The following is a 19,134-nucleotide window of genomic DNA, read 5'->3' as shown; positions in this document are numbered from 1 at the left end:
CCAGGCAACCTCTTGCCTCAAACTTATACATTTGCAGTTATGAGCTAAAAGGAAGCTATTTTCAATGAAAAACAGTGCTCACACAACCAAAGAATTGAGAATGCCAAACCTTGCTTGATGGGCTCTTCAAAACTTTAAAAAAGTTTGAAGAAGTGCACTGAAATCTTTGCCCCCATCACAGACACAAGATGAATTGATGAATAAAGTAACAAAGCACAAACAAGCAATAGAATCATGTAGACTCCTTAATATTGATAATGGAGAAACATTTGAGACTCCTGCCAGGGAAAGGACAGTAATTAATGGTCCTTCCTTTTCCTTTCATCAAGTCTCAGTAGAAGAGATAAGAAACATGATCCTACATCATGAATAGGTGATAAATGCCCAGCTCAAATATTAAAGGATTGTCATCACCTTCTGCTTCCTTCCATCACGCAGATGGTCAACTCTTCTTTCCTGGAATCATATGTGCTGGAATCACTGAGAGAAGCATGGATTACACCTTTACTTAAAAAGGAACACTTGGATCCAGGGATGGCAATTAATTATAGGCCTATTACCAATGCACCATTCCTCATGATGATCCTAGATAGAGTGGCCTATATACAGTTGCAGGAATATATTGAAGCCCACAAAATATTAGGGTATTGGCAATCTGGCTTCAGAGCCCACCATAGCACGGAGTCAGCTTTACTTATCGTGAATATTATTGATGATGGGCATTCTGCACTTATCTTACTCTTAGACATATCCGCAGTGTTCGAGCTTGTCAATCACTCTCTTTTGGTCAACAGATGGAGAGAGATAGCAAACTGCTCTGAAAACTCGGTGGCCTGGCTTAAGTGCTTCTTGAGCCCTAGGACAGTGAGAGTAGCAGTGGCTGACTAGCAGGCCCGTCCGTTGACGTTGGAGTGTGGAGTTTCTCAGGGATCCTGCCTTTCTCTGACACTCTTCAACATATATATGAGGACTCTTTTCGACCATCTTGATAATATCGGCAGGATTTACACAAATTACGCTGATGATTTGCAAATTCTGCTCAAATTGACTGGTACTTATACGGATGAGTATAAAGCCATGAATTAAATCTATTCGACCGTGCAGCTTCTGATTGTTCACACCTCGCCAATGTTGAAATAATTGTCACCCGGCTATTCTCATTTCTCCATTGCTGGGTGTAACATTCAGGTAGAACCATATGTAAAGATGTTGGGGGTCTACTTGGACGCGCAGATTACCTTTTCTAAACAGATTCTTTTAGATCACCCTGCTCTTAGTTAATTAAATTGCTATTTCAAATTAGCCAATTTTTATCCATAGAAAACAGGGCCCTACTAGCCACGGCCTTGATCAATTCTCATCTTAACTACTGCCATAGTTTATTTGCAGGCACATCCAAAGTTAACATTAAAAAGTTACAGATTCTACAAAATGGTGCTGTAAGAACCATCCCGGTCTAAAACGAAGAGATCATGTAACTTTACTGAAGCAGTCTCTTCATTGGCTTCGGGTAAAACACTGCCTACAGTATAAAGTTCTGTCATTGACATACAAATGTATCACTGGATCAAAATACAATCCAATTCAATCAGGGCCTCTGTCTGAATCGACTGCGATTTAAGCTGCTGAGATTTGGTGCTACAGGATTTTATGTCTGGGCACTGAAGGCTTATGATGTGCTCTTCTTTGCTTTGAGTGATACCTCCTGTTTTTCTAAGTTTAAAAAGTATCTTGAAACCTTCCTATTTAATAAAGGAATTGACTAAGAGTTTGCAGTTTGCTGGTGTCTGTTCTTGTGAGTCGCTTTGTAATGCGCTCTGGAGCCTTAGAGTGAGTAGCGCTTTATTGAATTGAAATAAATAAATAAATAAATAAATAAGGCTGCAGAAGATCAAGTCAGACGAGTATGGAGAAGTGAGACACTAGTGTATCCTAGTCTTCGGACATCGTATGCTACGTCTGCTCCCAGATGTACGCAACGCCTACCCTGTGCCCTAGGGCTGGGAGCATCAAAAATACCATGAAATAAATAAATAAAAGGTGACATGTAGTTAGCAAATTTGAGAGATGTTGGCAGCAGTTTTGGTGGAGCATTTTCTCTTCTCTTGAAGCCTAATTGGAGGCGGTCCACGGACTTGAGTAGTCCTTGAGCTAAACAACAATGTAGTTAAAGACAATTATCTTGAGGATTTTGGAGTAAGGGGCAAGGAGGAGCAGGGTCTGTATAAAGGGGATTCATAGGATCAGCAGAGGGTTTCTTGATATTGCGAATGACAGTGAGAGAATGGATAATGGGGGAGAAGTGTAGGAGGGGTGGGAGAGATTACTGGGTTGACAAAGTGTTTTCTATTTTTGTGATCTTGAAGGAGAAGTAGGAGGCAGAGTCATCAGCATTGAGAGGAGAAGTGAGAGAGAACACTTTAGTCGGGGGGTAAGCATGGCCTGGAGAGGCATAGAAAGGTTTTGGTGGATAGAGCAGAGAGAGGCTATAAGATCACACTAGTAGGAGGATTTATCAGAATAAAGAGCTGGGTCGACTTGTAGATAAAGGGCGGAGCGGTCACTCGCCACCCACTATAGAGGAGCAAAGACAGTCCAATGAAAACGCAGTGCGGCCTCAGTTGTTGCAAGAAACAGGGAATGTGTTCCTGAGCTGGTTTCACTGTGTATGGTAATATTGGCACGCTTTGTCATTATTGTACCCAGCTGTGCATGCCTAATGGGACATGCAATGCTGGGGGTGTTTTTGGTTACCCCACCTTGCATGGCCCACTAGGGATGCATGCTGTGGTTCTGCAGGGCCTAGTGTGTGTAGCGGCACTCCTGAGTCTCCCTCCTGCACGTTCAGAGTTTCTGAGGCTGTGAGATGGTGGTGCTCTTGCTCGCTCTTACATGTCAGGAGCCAGGAAGCTCTTCAGGCTTCCTGTTTGCATGGTGCACCCTGCTTCCTGTTTGTATGGGTATCAGGTAATAATGGCCCCATACTTAATGACCCCATAATGTCGCTGGGAAAAGCCATAGACGACATTATATATGGTGACATTATGTGTGGGGACGGGTTGCGGGGATGTCCCCTGCTCCCATCTTTTTTTTAAAAAAAACAGGGTTTGCGGGTGTGTCCCCAGCATGTTCAATGTAATAATGTCTCTGCAAAAACGCGTACTTTTTTGTCAGGGGACATTTTTGCGAGGGACATTATTACATGGAACCTTTGTATGGTGCACTGGGGCTGAGGGCCATCATGGCCACATGTGAGGGAGTATCTGAAGGCCAGGGCTGCAGTTAAGAGAGAAAGCGTTCTGTATGTGGATGTATCTATTTATGTATATTTCTACGTATGTATTCAAGGGTTTGTGACTTTGCAAGTGCACGTGTCAATGAGAATGCAGTCAGCGTGCATGCTGTAGTGTACGGGTGAGTGTGTAAATGAGGTTGCAGTGTGGATGGTGTTTGGGTGCATGCCTGAATGATGGAGCAGTGCATGTGTGCACAAGATTAAATGTATGTTTTATAGGTGCGTGTCTCCGATTGGGGGAGAAGGAGTTATTCAGAGAATTCCTTAATGCCGAATTACCACTAAATTTGAAATGAGGCAGTATATGCTGAAACACTCCAGATTATGATAACAGTACAAATCGTATGGATTTATATTGACATGCATCGACAGATGTAATAAAAGCTGTAGAGGGCCTGAATTAGGGTGTATGTGGCTTTGTAATAGGCCAACAAGTCATAGTGCAGAGGTACATTGCCATTCTAAACAATGTCATTAGTTCTTGTATTTTCATCAGTGGGAAACTGTGAACCCTTATGATGGCATTGACCGGCATGTAGCGTGGAGTCTCTCATATTCTTGCATGCAACTACAATTGAAGAAAGCCAGAAGGCCGACTCCATTGGCTTGAACACCCACACTTCTTGTAGAATTTTAAGCAATATCAACCAGCACTTTCTCTGCTGTTGAATACAAACATCTGACCTGTGATTTGCTGGATTCGCCCTGCATGAATTTGATTTTGCAAATACCTCCTTGTGTACTTTCGTTTGAAATAGACTAAGAGACAATAACTTAAAGAATGGAATTAGGAAGCACTTATGAGTGCTATGGTTGTGTATGTTAAAGGCTGAAAATGTTTAACCAATAAAACATTAATACAAAATAAAAAAGTAGTTTCGTTATTGTGGTGTCACGTGCCCTGACGTAGAAGGTCACGTGACACGGAGGGGGAGGGGAAATAAAGGAATCACCGGAACTGGCGGGTTCACGCCAGTCCGGGTTTATGCAGCACAACGTGTGGTCATGTGTTGATTGCTGCGCTGCGCCCTGCATGCCGCGCCCCCGAGCAGGCCTCAGCCACCGGCCCGTTTCACCTTCCCGCTGCCGCCCGCATCACCGGCGGCGGCAGACTTCACACTGGCGACGAGGCGGTAGTGGATTGCGCACCTCCCGGCATCGGAGGGAGCCGCCGCATCCACGGACCCACGCAACGTCGCGGACGCCGGTAAGCACCGACGCCGGCTCCGCCCACGATCCCCACTGGCCGCACCCAGAACAGCGCTCGTTTCGCGCTAAAAAAAAAAATATATATATTAAAAGAAAAAGGCACAACCTGCTACACCCGTGCCCCAGGAGAGCCGCAGACCACATCACCATACGCGGCCCGCGCGTATCATACGCGGCCCGCTCCGAACTGCAGCATTCCACGTGGAGTCACGTGCCATCCCATAACCGTGCCCCAGCAGCTACAATAAGCTCACCAGTGACGCTCAGCCTCCAAAGACACTCGGTGGCGCAGCATGTCGAGCCCAAGCACCAGCCCCGCAAGAATTAGCACCAACTCATCATCAAGGAGGAGCATCACCGATGAGCGCAGTGACCCTGCGCTGACGACATTCATGCCCCCATTCGACCCTTTCACCAGCGGGGCTGCCATCAGGTGGGAGATATGGCTGCAGCAATTTGAGATGCATCTTGAGGCCAGAGACATTACCATACCCAAAAAGATGCGCACCTTCCTCCTACTCAACGTGGGATCAGCAACCCTGCGCCTATTCAACGCCTTGCCAAACCGTGGGAGCGATATCGACTACGCAGCAGCGAGAGCCGCGCTCACCAACATGTTCAAGCCGGATCTCAATCCAGACTACGAGCGGTTCCATTTCTGTATGGCGAGACAACGTGAGAGAGAGACGGTGGACAAATTTCACGCTCGCCTTCGCGAAATGGCTGTAGGCTGTGAATTCCCAGACGAAGAATTCGCCATTCGCCTCCAAATCATCAATGGGATTTCCTCTGAAAAGCTAAGAAGGGCAATTCTATCAGAGAAGAACATGCGGTTGTCACGCATTCTCGAGACAGCACGTCTCCGCGAACAGACAGAAGACCAAGTGGCGGTAATGGAAGCAGCCATCCAGAGACTGCCGCTAGACAGCCCCGGACCCGCAGAAGACGTAGCGGCCATCTCCAAGCAACAAGGCACACGCCCAAAACAGAACCAGAGGCATCACCCGTCACAAGGACGAGACCAAGCCTGCAAGTGGTGCGGAGGCCCATGGCATAAAGGAGAATCCTGCCCCGCCTGGGGATCCACATGCAGAAAATGCAATCGCCTTAACCACTATGCAGCCGTCTGCCTGAATCCGCCGAACAGGAATGACAAAGACTCAGGCCGACGCCCGGCACAGGAACAACGGAGAAAGTTCGCGCCCAGAGAATCTTCCTGCCAACAAGCGAGGAAAGGTAAAGCTAGAGCAGTCGATGAGTCCCAAAGGTCCCCAAACATGAGTGACAGCGACGACAGCGACAGCAGCTCATCCCCCGAAAGGCGAGACAAAGGGAGGAAGAAAAAGGGGAAAAGACAAGTGCACCGAGTACACCTAATATCAGCAGTCAAATCAGGCCGATCACGCCAGAAGAAGAGACCATCGTGCACAGTCCTCTCCAACGGAGACCCGCTCAAAGTAGTAATTGACACCGGCGCAACAGTAAACGTCATGCCAGTGACGGCATTCAACAGACTTCACCCAAAACCAGAACTCCACAAGAGGAAGGTCAGGCTGTATGCCTATGGGTCCAAGCAACCCCTCCCAGTGCGCGGGTCATTCAAGTCAGACTTTGCGCACAATAACACCAACTGCCGTGCACAGATCTACGTCGTAGATGCCGGCTGCGAGACTCTACTAAGCTGCAGAACAGCCGAGAACTGAAGCTGATACACTTCGCATTCAGCGTTCAACACGACGAATTTAACAACCTCCTAGGTCGACACAAGAAGCTGTTTCAGGGCATCGGGTGCCTAAAAGGGAGAACCATCAAACTCCACATAGACCCTACCGTTGAACCCAAGGCAGTACGACACAGACGGATCCCATTTCACCTGAGAGGCGCAGTGGAAAAAGAACTATCCAAGCTCGAAGAGGCAGGGATCATAGAGAGAACATCAGGCCCGACCCCGTGGGTCTCGCCGATGGTGGTAGCCCAAAAACCGAAACAGCCAAATGCAGTAAGGATATGCATTGACATGAGGCTTCCCAACGTAGCCATCGGCCGAGAACGCCATGTAACTCCCACCATTGACAAGCTCATCGTAGATCTCACGGGAGCGAAGGTATTCAGCAAACTCGACCTCCGTTCTGGATATCACCAGCTAAGACTATCCAAAGAATCACGATATATTACCACGTTTTCGTCCCACCTCGGCCTAATGAGGTACAAGCAACTAAAATTTGGGATATCGTCCGCCGCGGAAGTCTTCCAGCACGAGACCCGCAAAGTCATCACAGGGCTGGCAGGTACCACCAACATCAGTGATGATATCCTTGTGTACGCCTCAGACAAAGACGAACACCACCGACGTCTAGCAGCAGTCTTGAAGAGGCGGGTTTGACACTCAATGCGGAAAAATGCGAGTTCAGCAAAGATGAACTATGTTTCTTCGGCTACATATTCAGCGCAGCAGGAGCATCCCCAGACCCATCCAAAGTACATGACATAAAGGACTTTAAGCCACCCCAGTCTGCCTCGGAAGTGAGAAGCTTCATGGGGATGGCAACCTATTGTGCACGCTTCATCCCCGATCTCGCCAGCATTGCGAGCCCTTTCAGGGAGCTAACTAGGAAGGACCAAAAGTGGGAGTGGACTGAAATACACCAACGGGCGTTCCAACAGATCAAAGACGCCCTATCCGCCACCACCACCATGGCATTCTTCAACGTAGAGCGGCAGACTGAACTCCTCGTCGATGCCAGCCCAGTGGGCCTAGGAGCAGTGCTGACCCAAACCGACAGGGAAGGCAGAGTGTTCCCCATCGCGTTTGCCAGCAGAGCTCTCACGAAACCCGAACAGAACTAAGCCCACATAGAAAAGGAAGCCCTGGCCATCCTGTGGGGGTGCCGCCATTTCAAGGTATACCTGTTAGGAAAACAGGCAAAAGTCTTTTCCGACCACAAGCCCCTGATCACGATATTCCGGGGTTCCGCCCCTCACCCTCCTGCCCGCATAGAGAAGTGGATGCTGCAGCTGCAGCCGTACAACATTGAGGTGGAATATCGGCCAGGATCGGACAACCCGGCAGACTACCTGTCCCGCCATCCGCGACCCGCTACAGACAGCGAACAGCACCACGCGAGAGAAACGGATGAGCATGTCTGTCACGTGGTGGCCTGACAAAAGAGGACACCATCCTGCAACACACAGCCTCCGCCATTCAATCAGGAAGCTGGAAAAACTATCTCATGTCAATGACCCACTGCACAGTGTCAGCACAAACCAAACTCAGAGCCCTGTTTGGGATCAGGCACGAACTCTCAATAGCACCGGAAGGGGTGCTTCTGAAAGGTCACCGAATCATACTGCCAGAGTCCCTCGAAGAAAGGGCGCTCAAACTAGCCCACAGTGGACATCAAGGGATTGTCAAGTCTACGGCGTACCTCAAGTCCCGAATGTGGATGCCAAACATGCACCAAAGAATAACAGAGCTTGTAGAGTCATGCGCAGCCTGCCAAGCGTCCAGGAGGCCGGAGAACCCGGAACCAATCAGCAGTGTCCCACGAAGCTGCAAACGTTGGGACGCAGTCAGCATGGACCACTGCACCATTGCCGGCGAAGGGTACCTGCTCGTAGTGATCGACGAATTTAGTAGATACCCTGAAGTAGAGCATGTGGCATCCACCAACGCCGAAACCACCATCCTCACGCTGGAGAAGATGTTTGCCACACATGGCATCCCGAGGAAAGTGAAAAGTGACAACGGACCATCATTCACCAGCCAGGAGCTGCATGAATTTTTCAAAGAAGTGAACGTAAAACATCAGCGTATTACCCCAAGATGGCCTCAGGCAAATGGTGACGCGGAACGCTTCATGGGGTCACTAAACAAAATCATCAGAATCGCCAAGGAGCAAGGGCACCCCTGGCTGAAGACAGTGTATCGGTTTCTAAGAACGCACCGGCAAACCCCACACTCTGCCACTGGGATCAGCCCAGCAGCCCTCATGTTCGGAGTACCGATACAGGCAGAACTCCCCGTACATCCCCACTGGATTGCACCAGAGCCAGACATCCCAGAAATGGACGCAAGGCGGAGGAGGCACAACGAGCAAGAAAGCATTGCCAGACGAGCGTGCCATAGAGAACTAAACCCAGGGGACACGGTCCTCGTCAGGAACCGGGCACCGCCGAAGAAGATGTCCCTCAACTTTGAAGTTCGCCCGTGGACAGTTAAGACCGCTAACCATAGCATGGTCACTGCCACCCGAGGAGGGGAGACCGTGACCAGGAACGTATCCCATTTCAGGAAGGTACCCCGGAAATGTGGGAAGAACACCCACCATCTCCGAGAGAAGGGACAACCAGCACGCCCCAAAGACGCACACTACCGAGTAGCGAAAATGCGCCGGAAGAAACGGACACACCGCACCCGCAAGAGGCGGAGACTGGAGCAGAGACCACCATAGAAGACCCACTCAGGGAAAGGAACACCCGCTACAGCCTGAGAGAGAAGCCCAAGCCGTCATCTCGCCTCCAGGGATATGTCGTGGACGGAGTATACCGTCAAAGAACTGGTGCAGAAAGACGGTAGTCCAAGCTAAAATGTTTTCTGTTGATATCTGTGAAATTGCCTCCAAGTTGGGGAGGAATGTGGTGTCACGTGCCCTGACGTAGAAGGTCACGTGACACGGAGGGGGAGGGGAAATAAAGGAATCACCGGAACTGGCGGGTTCACGCCAGTCCGGGTTTATGCAGCACAACGTGTGGTCGTGTGTTGATTGCTGCGCTGCGCCCTGCATGCCGCGCACCCGAGCAGGCCTCAGCCGCGGGCCCGTTTCACCTTCCCGCTGCCGCCCGCATCACCGGCGGCGGCAGACTTCACAGTTATGTGTCTATGTTTACCCTTTGCATCACCTACAACACTTCCGAGCAGTAGTTAAACTTAATGTTGAACTGTTCTGCTATACACATCCCAAATGGCCTTTCGCATGTGGGTCACATGCACGCTGCATACTGTGAGCCTTTGCTAAAGGTGTACATTTATCTACAAGCAACCAAGTTTCCCTACCTCTCATAACCTCAAAGGACACTTTGAGATGCTCTTAGCTACCAGTCTCACCTGTGAATGAGGTATCCTGCTTTCTGTCAGTGACATATTCCTGGAAGTGCACATGTATTCGCTTATAACACAACCACAATACTTGTTGGGCGGTATGTAGACTTTTAAAATAGTTTTTATTGAGTTGGTTCAGATATTAATATTCAACTGAATTTCTCCGTAGGTTTTAATTACAACAATCTGTGAAAACGAGCAACATTTTTAATCTAAAAAATCGCGAGTCATGTCTAGTAAATAGGGGGCGTGGCATGTGTGACTCATGCACCACAAACATACAAGTGAGCTGGTGGTTCGGGCTTGGAACAGGCTCAGACTGTGAAACAATCCTTGCGGTGGAATGACAGTATAATGTGTGCAAGAGAGAGGAAGTGGTTCAGAAGGAGCCTGGGAGGGGACCTCTCTGGAGACGTGTGCAACAGCGCATATGATATCTAGTTCCGAATAGGATCGCCTGGTGCACGACGTTCCCACGTGCTCGCTCCGCTTCCGTCCCCGCCCGGAAAACAAAAGCCACGGCTGCTGCGAGGTAGGATCGCTTTCCACAACTGAGCCTTTGTGAATGGCTGTGTGCGGGAGCGGCTCGCCGGATGTCGCTTGAGGCCAGGACCCTGAGGGCAGGGCGTTGCTCTTTGCTCCCTGCTCCGTCTACTTTTGTCAGAATTCAGCGCAGGCCTTGCACAATGGCCGCTCACCTGGGAGCTCCACCTTTAGAGCCTGTGCCATTTAGAAATCTGAACAGGTGAGATCCTGACCGGCTGCTATGTGCTACTGGCAAGCGTGTCACTGCTGCCAGTTAGTATTTGTTTTCGGTTTCGTAGGGCTGTTCAGATTACTAAATATCATTTGAAAAGGTGACCTGAATTAAAAAGTAAAAAATCGTGACAGGGAAACTAACATAAAGGTAGGACTAACTCTTGAAAGTGGCTGTAACGCACTGTAACGCACTACGTTGTTCCATGTTGCAGAATGTAGCAATCAGTGGGGCAGGGTGCCCATTCCGGACCTGGAACAACATGGTCCTCTGAGTGACTCTAAAGGGGAGGAGGGGGCTTACCCCCATGATGAAATGAAGGGGCAAATCCTGTGTGAGGAATTTGTAGACAATTCTGGACACACATAATGAGAGGTCACTTGCCTTTTTACTGATACCCTCTCAACACACTTGTTTACAACTATGAACATCATATGTAATGTGATTAATTGTAAGTGGACTTGTTTAGTGCTCTTCTTCCACTATTGGGTGCCTCACTGCACGTGGCTCTGTAAGAAAAAAGGGGGTGGGAGTTTCATTAGTGGGACAGTGGGTGGGCAGATGCAAAACCTTTGGTGTTGATGGGTGCAGGTTGGAAGTACCCAGTTCCTGTGTGCCAATCTGCTTTCTTTGGAGGAGAGGTTTGAGAGTATGTTATCCATAGGGAAGAGCCCAATATCTGATAGACTGCAGTGCATATGTGAAATCTATTCCTACTCTATTATGAAAATCCAAAATCCCAAAAAACACACATCAATCTCCCCTACGTCAAATTAAAGTCCCACCCTCACCCATATTCCCCAAACTACACCTACACCGCCCTAATGCAAACACCCCCCTAATGCAAACACCCACCTCGTTGATGAACCCATCACCCCCTAGCACTCTGTGCCCTGTTACCCCACCCATGTGCAAGAACTTCCTACAATTACCTGTGGTGGAGATGTACTCTGTGGCAGAGCAATGGGGTTGATGTTGGTCTCTGAAGGCCAGCTCACTCTCCCAGGGACCTCTCCATCCTCGCTAGGCTTTTAGAGAGTAGGGTGGAAGCAGATCTCATGGACCCAATGACCTTCTTTATTCTTTGTTTCTGTTCTGGCGAGATGCACTGTGTCACTGGTGGGAAAGGAACCCCCACACTTATTTTCAAGCTCTTCCACTGCATCCAGGATGCCACAGATCTTCCCTACTGTCTATTCGGCCAGCTGTTCCTGCACATCATAGTTCTACTCCATTATGCACAGCCTGCCCCTCATTGCCCGTGGTTGGTAGTATGGATCGCGGCATAGCAGTAGCACTTGGATGGACTTTACGGCCCATGGAGGTTTTTGGTGTGCAGCTATGAGGTGCAGGGGTTCTTTCTTCTCCACAGCAAAAGCCACTGATACAACCTCCCCAGGCTACAGGTGGCAGTACTGGAATCTGCCAGTGGGGCTAGCAATGGAAGTGGTGCAGGAAAGTGGGGTGGACGTGCCTAGGGCAGAGGTAACGGTGATGGTGGCAGTGGTGGTGATAGAAGAGCAGGCAGTGATGGCAGCAGCAGCTGTGGCTTCAGTGTTGATGGAACACGCGTCTGTCCATATGTTCTGCAGTACTGTATGAGCTAGAGCATATCCTTCTCACATCGCTGGGTATGGCAGCAACGGTTGGAAATTCAGCTGGCTGGGAGTTAGAGGCTGTACATACATGGTCCTGAGTGTGCCTGACACACATGGAATTTAGAGGTCAGTGTCTGTCATTGCAATTGGAGGATTGGCTCTGCCTGCAGTGTTTGCATGCCTGACTATGATGATGTGTGTCTGCACATCATTTGATGAGGTCCATCACTGATGGACCAGAAGAGGGAGGCCTGCGATGGCGATCATTTGGACAGTTTATATAACAAGTGCTCAGCAGAATGCTAAACTGCTGGCGCTAATAAAGTATTGTCCCATCCACCCCCTTCTGTACTATATTTGTACAGTTGCTTTCTTTTTTTCCAGCATAATTTACAAATCTATAGTGACTTGAGTTGAGATGAACCTGGCCATGCTTGTATGCATTTAAACAGCATTTAACTAGGTGTTCTGGAGCGCGTAGGCATCCTTAAAGATGTGTGTGGCACTACATGTTATGGGCAAAAATGTGTATGCCAGTGCCTTCAGTTTAGGGCTGCTTTGGGCAGGACTGCAGTATGGCTCTCACCATTGCGTATATCCTGTACTACTGGGAGTGCAACATATTACAAATGTTCTCCCCACATGTGTTCTCTCTCCCACGCCTTTGGTCCTAACCCCCGAGTGGTTTTCATATTCAGGACTGGCATTAAGTGACATTTTGTCATATTGATTTGTCATCGTCTTAATTTAATGGATGACAGATATACATCTCGATGTTAGTGATGTTCTCTAATCCTATAGTGCTTTTGAAAATATATCGATATATATCTTCTAAACTCGATATGTATCGCCCAGCGCTACTGGAGACCCTGTCCATGCTAGTAAGAGTGTGATGCTGCAGCATCCAGGTGCTTAAGGCGTGTCTTTATATGTCTGCAAATCAGATAACAGGAAACCTAAAACTAAATCAGTATACAGTCTGTATAAATGAGCCTGAAAGTAAACCAGGAATCGTTTTTACAGTGCACAATGTTGTATGTGTTTACAAATTTGACAAATAAGTGATCTGGGGCAGAGAGCAAAAGAGAGAGATGGGTGGGATTTCTGTCCAAGATCAAACAATTTTTGATGTGGGGAAGCATGGGTTATTCTCCTTTTATTAATTGTATTTATTTATTTCTGTTTTATGGCCTAACTAAATAGACCTGAACACAGTTCGCTTCATAATAACAAATAATGCATATTTACAATGAATAGCATATACATTCCATTTCTTTAATTCCAATTAATCAATATACAGGTTAAAGGAAAGGAAAAATGGAAAAACAGCCCCAGTTCTGTTACATGCCGAGGTTACGTAAAAAATAACATAAAGCAATGAATAATGACATTGAGCACTGATCCAAATAAAAACGCTCCCAACGAAGCTCCCAAGGGTACAGTCTAATTCCCTAAATGAATCAGCCAAAGATTTCGTTCCTTAAATCAGTCAACTTTAGGGGAGGTCCCCAGCGATCAGACCGAGAAAATACAACCCACTAGGGAAAAAGATTAGAGCACCCTTTTTTGAGAAAGATAAGAGCTTTTATTTTGTATACTAAAAGGTCTCTGATGACCCTTGTGCATGATTCCATTTATAAACACAGAAATCGTCACTCATGACACACTCAATGTACAGTGTTAATCCCCTACTCTCATTGGCTACTGCCTATATACATGCTAATAGTTACATATAGCTCATCCTCCAATTGGATTGGTTGTCTTCTCTTCCATCTTCACCACACATGGGTAACGTCCTCGTCCATCTTGGAATACTGCAAAGTAATTGGTTAAATTCAACTGACACCACCCTACCTTTGATCCTAACCACGTGACGTGCACCTGGCTATCAGCATAAACTCAGCAGAGTACTTCGACGTCACAAAGATGCCCTTTTCTAATCCCAGGCACGTAGGCGCCCCCATCATGCACTCCCCACGTATGGGCATCATTCTTATCTCTCCCTTGCACAAATCATAGATAATGTTCTCTGTGTTCCCCTTTATCAGTGCCACTCCCCGAGAGTAAACCTAGTGTCCCACTAATCAATCCAGGTCGCGAAGGATTTAGGGCTCATTTCCCTGCACATCTGGTTGTTCAAATGGAATGACCACCATTCTGGGGGGCACTAGTGTCTTAAACCTTGGTTCATGTTTTGGCATCCCGAGCCCTCTGCCGTCACTCCTAGGAATACGACTTTGCAACTGGGAAGCAGCCCTTCACATATACGGCTGCACACATTCCTGCCTAATTAGTTTGAAGACCTAACTGATGTGGGTGTATGTTCATGTTCCCTGCCGCGCCTAGGAATTGGAATGTGATGGTCAAGCAAGGGATGAGGCCTCATTGTTCTGTGTCTTCAAAACACGGCCTGCAAGATTCAGGCCTACATCTTAAATGTAGCCCTACTTCATGTTATATCTGTTATGCATAATGTATTATTATTATGTATCCTACATACTTATATTGTAAAGCTACTGGTTAGTTCCCCACTATGTAATTTCCCATTCCCACCAATTATTCCCATCCACAGAGCGCCCCTCTGCTCACTACACTGTCCTGTACTCATCCTCTTATTTCAGTATATTTTGTGTAGTCTAAATTATCTAGGAGGGGCAGTGATGCATCCCAACACAACTCTGGGCATTCACATACCAAGTGTTTTAATGACTCCACAGAAGTCGGGCAGCAATCACAAGTAGAATCCTCCATGTTTTTACCTTTCCATCGTCAGTCAGTAGAAAATTTAGACGGAAGTGCAGCATGGTTCTGGCAAAACCCCAAGATTCATACAATAATAGGTATGGTGCGCAGTATCCCGGTTTGCAGTTCGCCCTAGCGAGATCTAGTGTAATTCTTGTACGTCTTAGAATTTTCACACATATTGACCCAATCATGTTGGCAAATCTTCTTCCTTGCCGACATGTTATTGGATACAGCCTCTTCCCAACTAATCGAGGCCAGACTCAAGAACGTAGTACGTGATTGCACCAGAACACTCTCCACACCCACTTTCTCTGCATCCATCTGCTCGAAGATAGAATTAGGAGGCGGTTGATGCACTTTAAGGCACAATTGAGTCCTCTTCTACCAGATCTTCGAATTTAGTGAAGTCAGGCCCAATCCCGCCTGGGTCACCACCATTTGAACAGATTTCGATAGACCCAAAGTACTTTTCCACAATAGCCCCTCCAAATGATCAAAGTTGTGCCCAGTTAATTGGTAGTAGACCTCCAGTCCACAGCAGACGATCGGTACCACTTTAAATTCATAGAACTTCAGCAGTGGCTTTATTGAGAATTTGTGAAAGCGACGACGTAACTGTTTCATTTCACATAGTATCTGTTTTTTCTTGGCAATCATCTGCTCGATCCACAGGGGTTTCCCCTTTACCCCGTAAATGTTAAAGCCCAAATATTTAAGGTTATGGACCACTTCTATTTTTTGAGAGGTCAGCCTCCAGTTTGTTGAAAGCTTCCTATGACCAGCATGAAACACTAATATTTTAGTTTTAGTTGGGTTAATGGTCAATGCATTTTTCGTTGCATAGTCAAAAGCCTTCAGAAGATGCTGGATACTGACCTTAGAGTGGTCCAACAGCAGGATGACGTCTGCATTTGTGACCCAGATTAACTTGCACCCAAGCACAGAGGGGGCAATAAACACTGCATCTGCCAGTTCCACTTCAGTGTCCTATAAATTGATGTTAAAATGTAGGGGTGCCAAGACGCAGCCCTGGCGGAGTCCATTAGATATTTGAATAATTGCAAATGTATTACCCGCCTGGCTTAATCCCACACGTAGCGTTGTGTCATAGTGCAAGTTTTTTCCAGGATGGCCAAAAGGTTATTGGGTACACCCCACTTCCTTAGTTTGTTCCAGAGTAGGTTTCTCTCGACCTTTTCAAACGCCATCAATAAATCGACGGAGATTGCCTGAATATCGGACACTAGCTTTTCCCATACCCTTTACTGCAAGTGGTTAATAATGAAGCTCGCAGTGGTGGTCCCTACCCCTTTTCGAAATCCAATTTGTTTTGATTTTAGAATACCTGTTTTAACTGCCCATATGGAGAGCTCCACCAAGACAAGGGATGCAAAGACTTTAGAGTCAGAGTCGAGGAGGGCTATTGCCCTGTAATTGAGGGGACTACATTTGTCGCCTCTTTTGAAAATGAGGACAATCGTGGCGGTGTGCCAGGATTCTGGAAATTTTTTATTAGCTAGGGCAGATTGAAATACTTCATATAATAAGGAAGCCCAGAAGAGGTATCAGACTTCAGGACTGCATTACAGAACCCACTGGGTCCTGGTGCCCTCGAGTGACTAAGCTTCTGTATGAGAGCCTCAATTTTCTCACAAGCGAAAATCAAAATCCCAAGACCGCGTCACGCATTCAAAGGTGAAAGATGGTAAACCTGGGCTATATAACTGTGCAAAATGGATCACCTATACCTTCTCAGGAACAGGACATTCTTGAAGCATCACTTGGGCACCCTCTTTCCCATTTATGATCCACCAAAAGCTCTTGTCAGATGTGTTCAATATATCCATCAATCTTCTCCTCCCTGATGTCTCATTACTTGTACATCTTTGAGTTTTTGATATTGCTCATGTTCCTACGAATATCACTCTTTAGTTTTTGAATTTCAGGCATGGAGGTCGTCCTCTTAGCAATTGCACAAAATCATCTTTCTATAAGCTTTCGGTAGTATCTTGCAATACTCTAACAAACAGGGAACAGGGAGCTATAGTATCCCTTATATTACTTTCCATATTATTCCAATCTTCTTCAAATAGTTTCATAAACAAACTTATATTTGTATCACTCAACACCAGCCTGTTTTTGTAATTGTTTACTGTTAAGATGGGTGACCGACCCAGTGTTTCCCCTTGGTGTAAGCATGCACACTTAACCCTTAATACAGCGTGATCACTGGGTTCCTCCTTAATAACACAGAATTGCTTGCTGTTGGGTGTCCTGACCCACGTTTGGACTATTATGCTGCAACACTTGGTGCTGTGGGCTTAGGAAATCCAAGAGGGCGGAAATGCCCACATTTGCGCCAGAATCCTGGAGAACTGTGCAGTTTTGCACACAGCAAAATGGTCCCCTGACCTGCCACCCATCAGTGCTAAGGAATATGGTGCTGTTCAAAATCTGTTGTTATTAATGTCAAAAATGGATGCAATACTGGTGCTCACCACTACCAGAAAGCCGGCGTTTTAAAACCACCAGACACTTGTGTAAAACTGAACAAACGAGCCAAACCAGGCCAAAGAAAGACTTACTAAGAGGTGGATGCAATGTAAAACTATATTCTGAAATGACTTGAAGGAAGTAATTGTCTAATGTATGTATTGAAAATAGCTGGGGATGTCAGCAGCTTAAGTGAATTTGGGTTTAAAGCCACTAAAATCGAAATGTTTAGAATAAATGAGTGACCTACTTTTGAGTGTCACATAGGTTGAAATTGTTTAAATGTCATAGTTTTGAACTTAGAATCCGTGTTCTAGCTGCATGTGTAAAAATTGCAAGTTTGGTTTGAATGTAGAAAACTGGGAACCAAAGTGACATTTAGCTGAAGCCTGGCTTAAAGAGATTGAATTCTGCCTGACAACTACCCCCGACAGGAGTTGAAACTTGATCAGCAGCTGTGTTCCCAGGCCTGGTTGCATTCTGCTGCCCCTGCCAAAAGGAGATGACACCTCTCTGATTGAATTAGGGGAGTGGCACCTGGGGACTGCAGGAAACTGAACAAAGCCATATCCCTTGTGCACATTTGTGTAAAATCTGGAAAAGTTTAGAGGTCGTTATCTGGATGAAAAGGGCAGAATTCTGTCAAAAGTGGACACAACATCTTACAAAGACAGGGATCGGATGGTTTGGTGCTACAGAAAATATGTTAACTGGACATATAATATTAGAAAAATGGTACATAGATAAATGGGTATTTGGATCAGAAATAGATTTGTGTGCAATTTGACAAGGGGAGGATCCTCTGACCATAAACCTACCTCATCACTCTGACTCACTGTTCCCTTCTCAAATCAGGTCAAAGAGAAATCCTTGACCTATCAAATCGTGAGTGGGTTGGGCAAAGAAAGTGAGCATCCACACCCATTTTCAAAAGACATAAAAAGAGCCACTGGAACCCAGGCAGGGACATTCACTTTCCACTTTCTTGCGGGACGCTTTGCCGGGAGACTCCAGACTTCAAATCCATCAATCTCCAGAGAGACCAGAGATCCAGAGAGACCAGATCGTTGTGCAGTGCTGAGAGCTGACCCAGATCGCTGTGCGCAGAACCAGTACCCAGTGGCGAGAGAACCGCAGCCAATCCTGACCCGATCCGTGACGAAGTCGCATTCCTGTCCAAAATATAGTGTGAGTACTCAGCCAGAACTGTGCAAAGCCAATCTCTTAGTTTAAAATAATCTAATTCAAACTATTTTAACCTATTGAGAACTGCATCATAGAAATCGTGTCCCTCCTGTTGATTCAAAGCTGCAAAACTGTCATCTGTCATTCTGAGCTTTACTTTTATTTTGAGAATCTACCTTCACAAAATCATCCGTATCTCTTGAACCGTTTGTGATAGAAGCGAGATTTAACTTTTATTTTAAAGCTGAGATTCTAAGCTTTCCAACAAGCTCTAATAGTTCCTTCGTAATTGCGCTCGACGCACGCGACTAAATTGCAGCGATTTGACATTTTGCTTCATTTCAGCCACGTGTAAAAATATTTGTCTTTTGCTTCCATTACGGAATTCCGTTTTCAACCTGGTAACCATCCCTGAATCATTGATAGGGCTGGCCTGAACTGATTTAAAGTATCTCTCACTCACCCTGAACCTCTAGAGGGAATTCAAATCATTTTTAGCATATTTTTCCCTTCTTTGCATACCACCTTTAAAGTACTTTGCCCGTGTTTAAAGTTTGCTAGGGGGGAACTGAATTTGTATTGTACTGTGATTGTATTCCTGAAGACGGTGTGTGTTACTTCCACCTCCTTACATTGCATAGAGGGGGGGGTGAATTGTCAAAAGAAAAAGCGATCACATTATCTCTTGTTGAAATCATAGCAAATTATTTCTGTGTTGCATTCTGTCCCACCTTGCATTTCCTTGAACCATATG

The 19,134-nt window shown here is 46.6% G+C and overlaps 1 long non-coding RNA gene across 1 annotated transcript in view; it reads left to right on the top strand.

Annotated features, from left to right (window-relative positions):
- Positions 1 to 9,948: 9,948 nt before the first annotated feature.
- Positions 9,949 to 19,134, top strand: part of LOC138583163 (uncharacterized) — a 116,972-nt gene continuing 107,786 nt past the window's right edge. Inside the window, exon 1 of the long non-coding RNA XR_011305173.1 lies at positions 9,949 to 10,134. This is a non-coding gene — a long non-coding RNA (uncharacterized lncRNA). The remainder of the gene's footprint in view (positions 10,135 to 19,134) is intronic.

This window comes from Ambystoma mexicanum, chromosome 3q, assembly GCF_040938575.1.
Source record: "Ambystoma mexicanum isolate Mex_15411 chromosome 3q, UKY_AmexF1_1, whole genome shotgun sequence".
Taxonomy (NCBI): domain Eukaryota; kingdom Metazoa; phylum Chordata; class Amphibia; order Caudata; family Ambystomatidae; genus Ambystoma; species Ambystoma mexicanum.
Note: the sequence above shows the minus strand (reverse complement) of the source record. Positions and strands in the feature narration are given on the sequence as shown.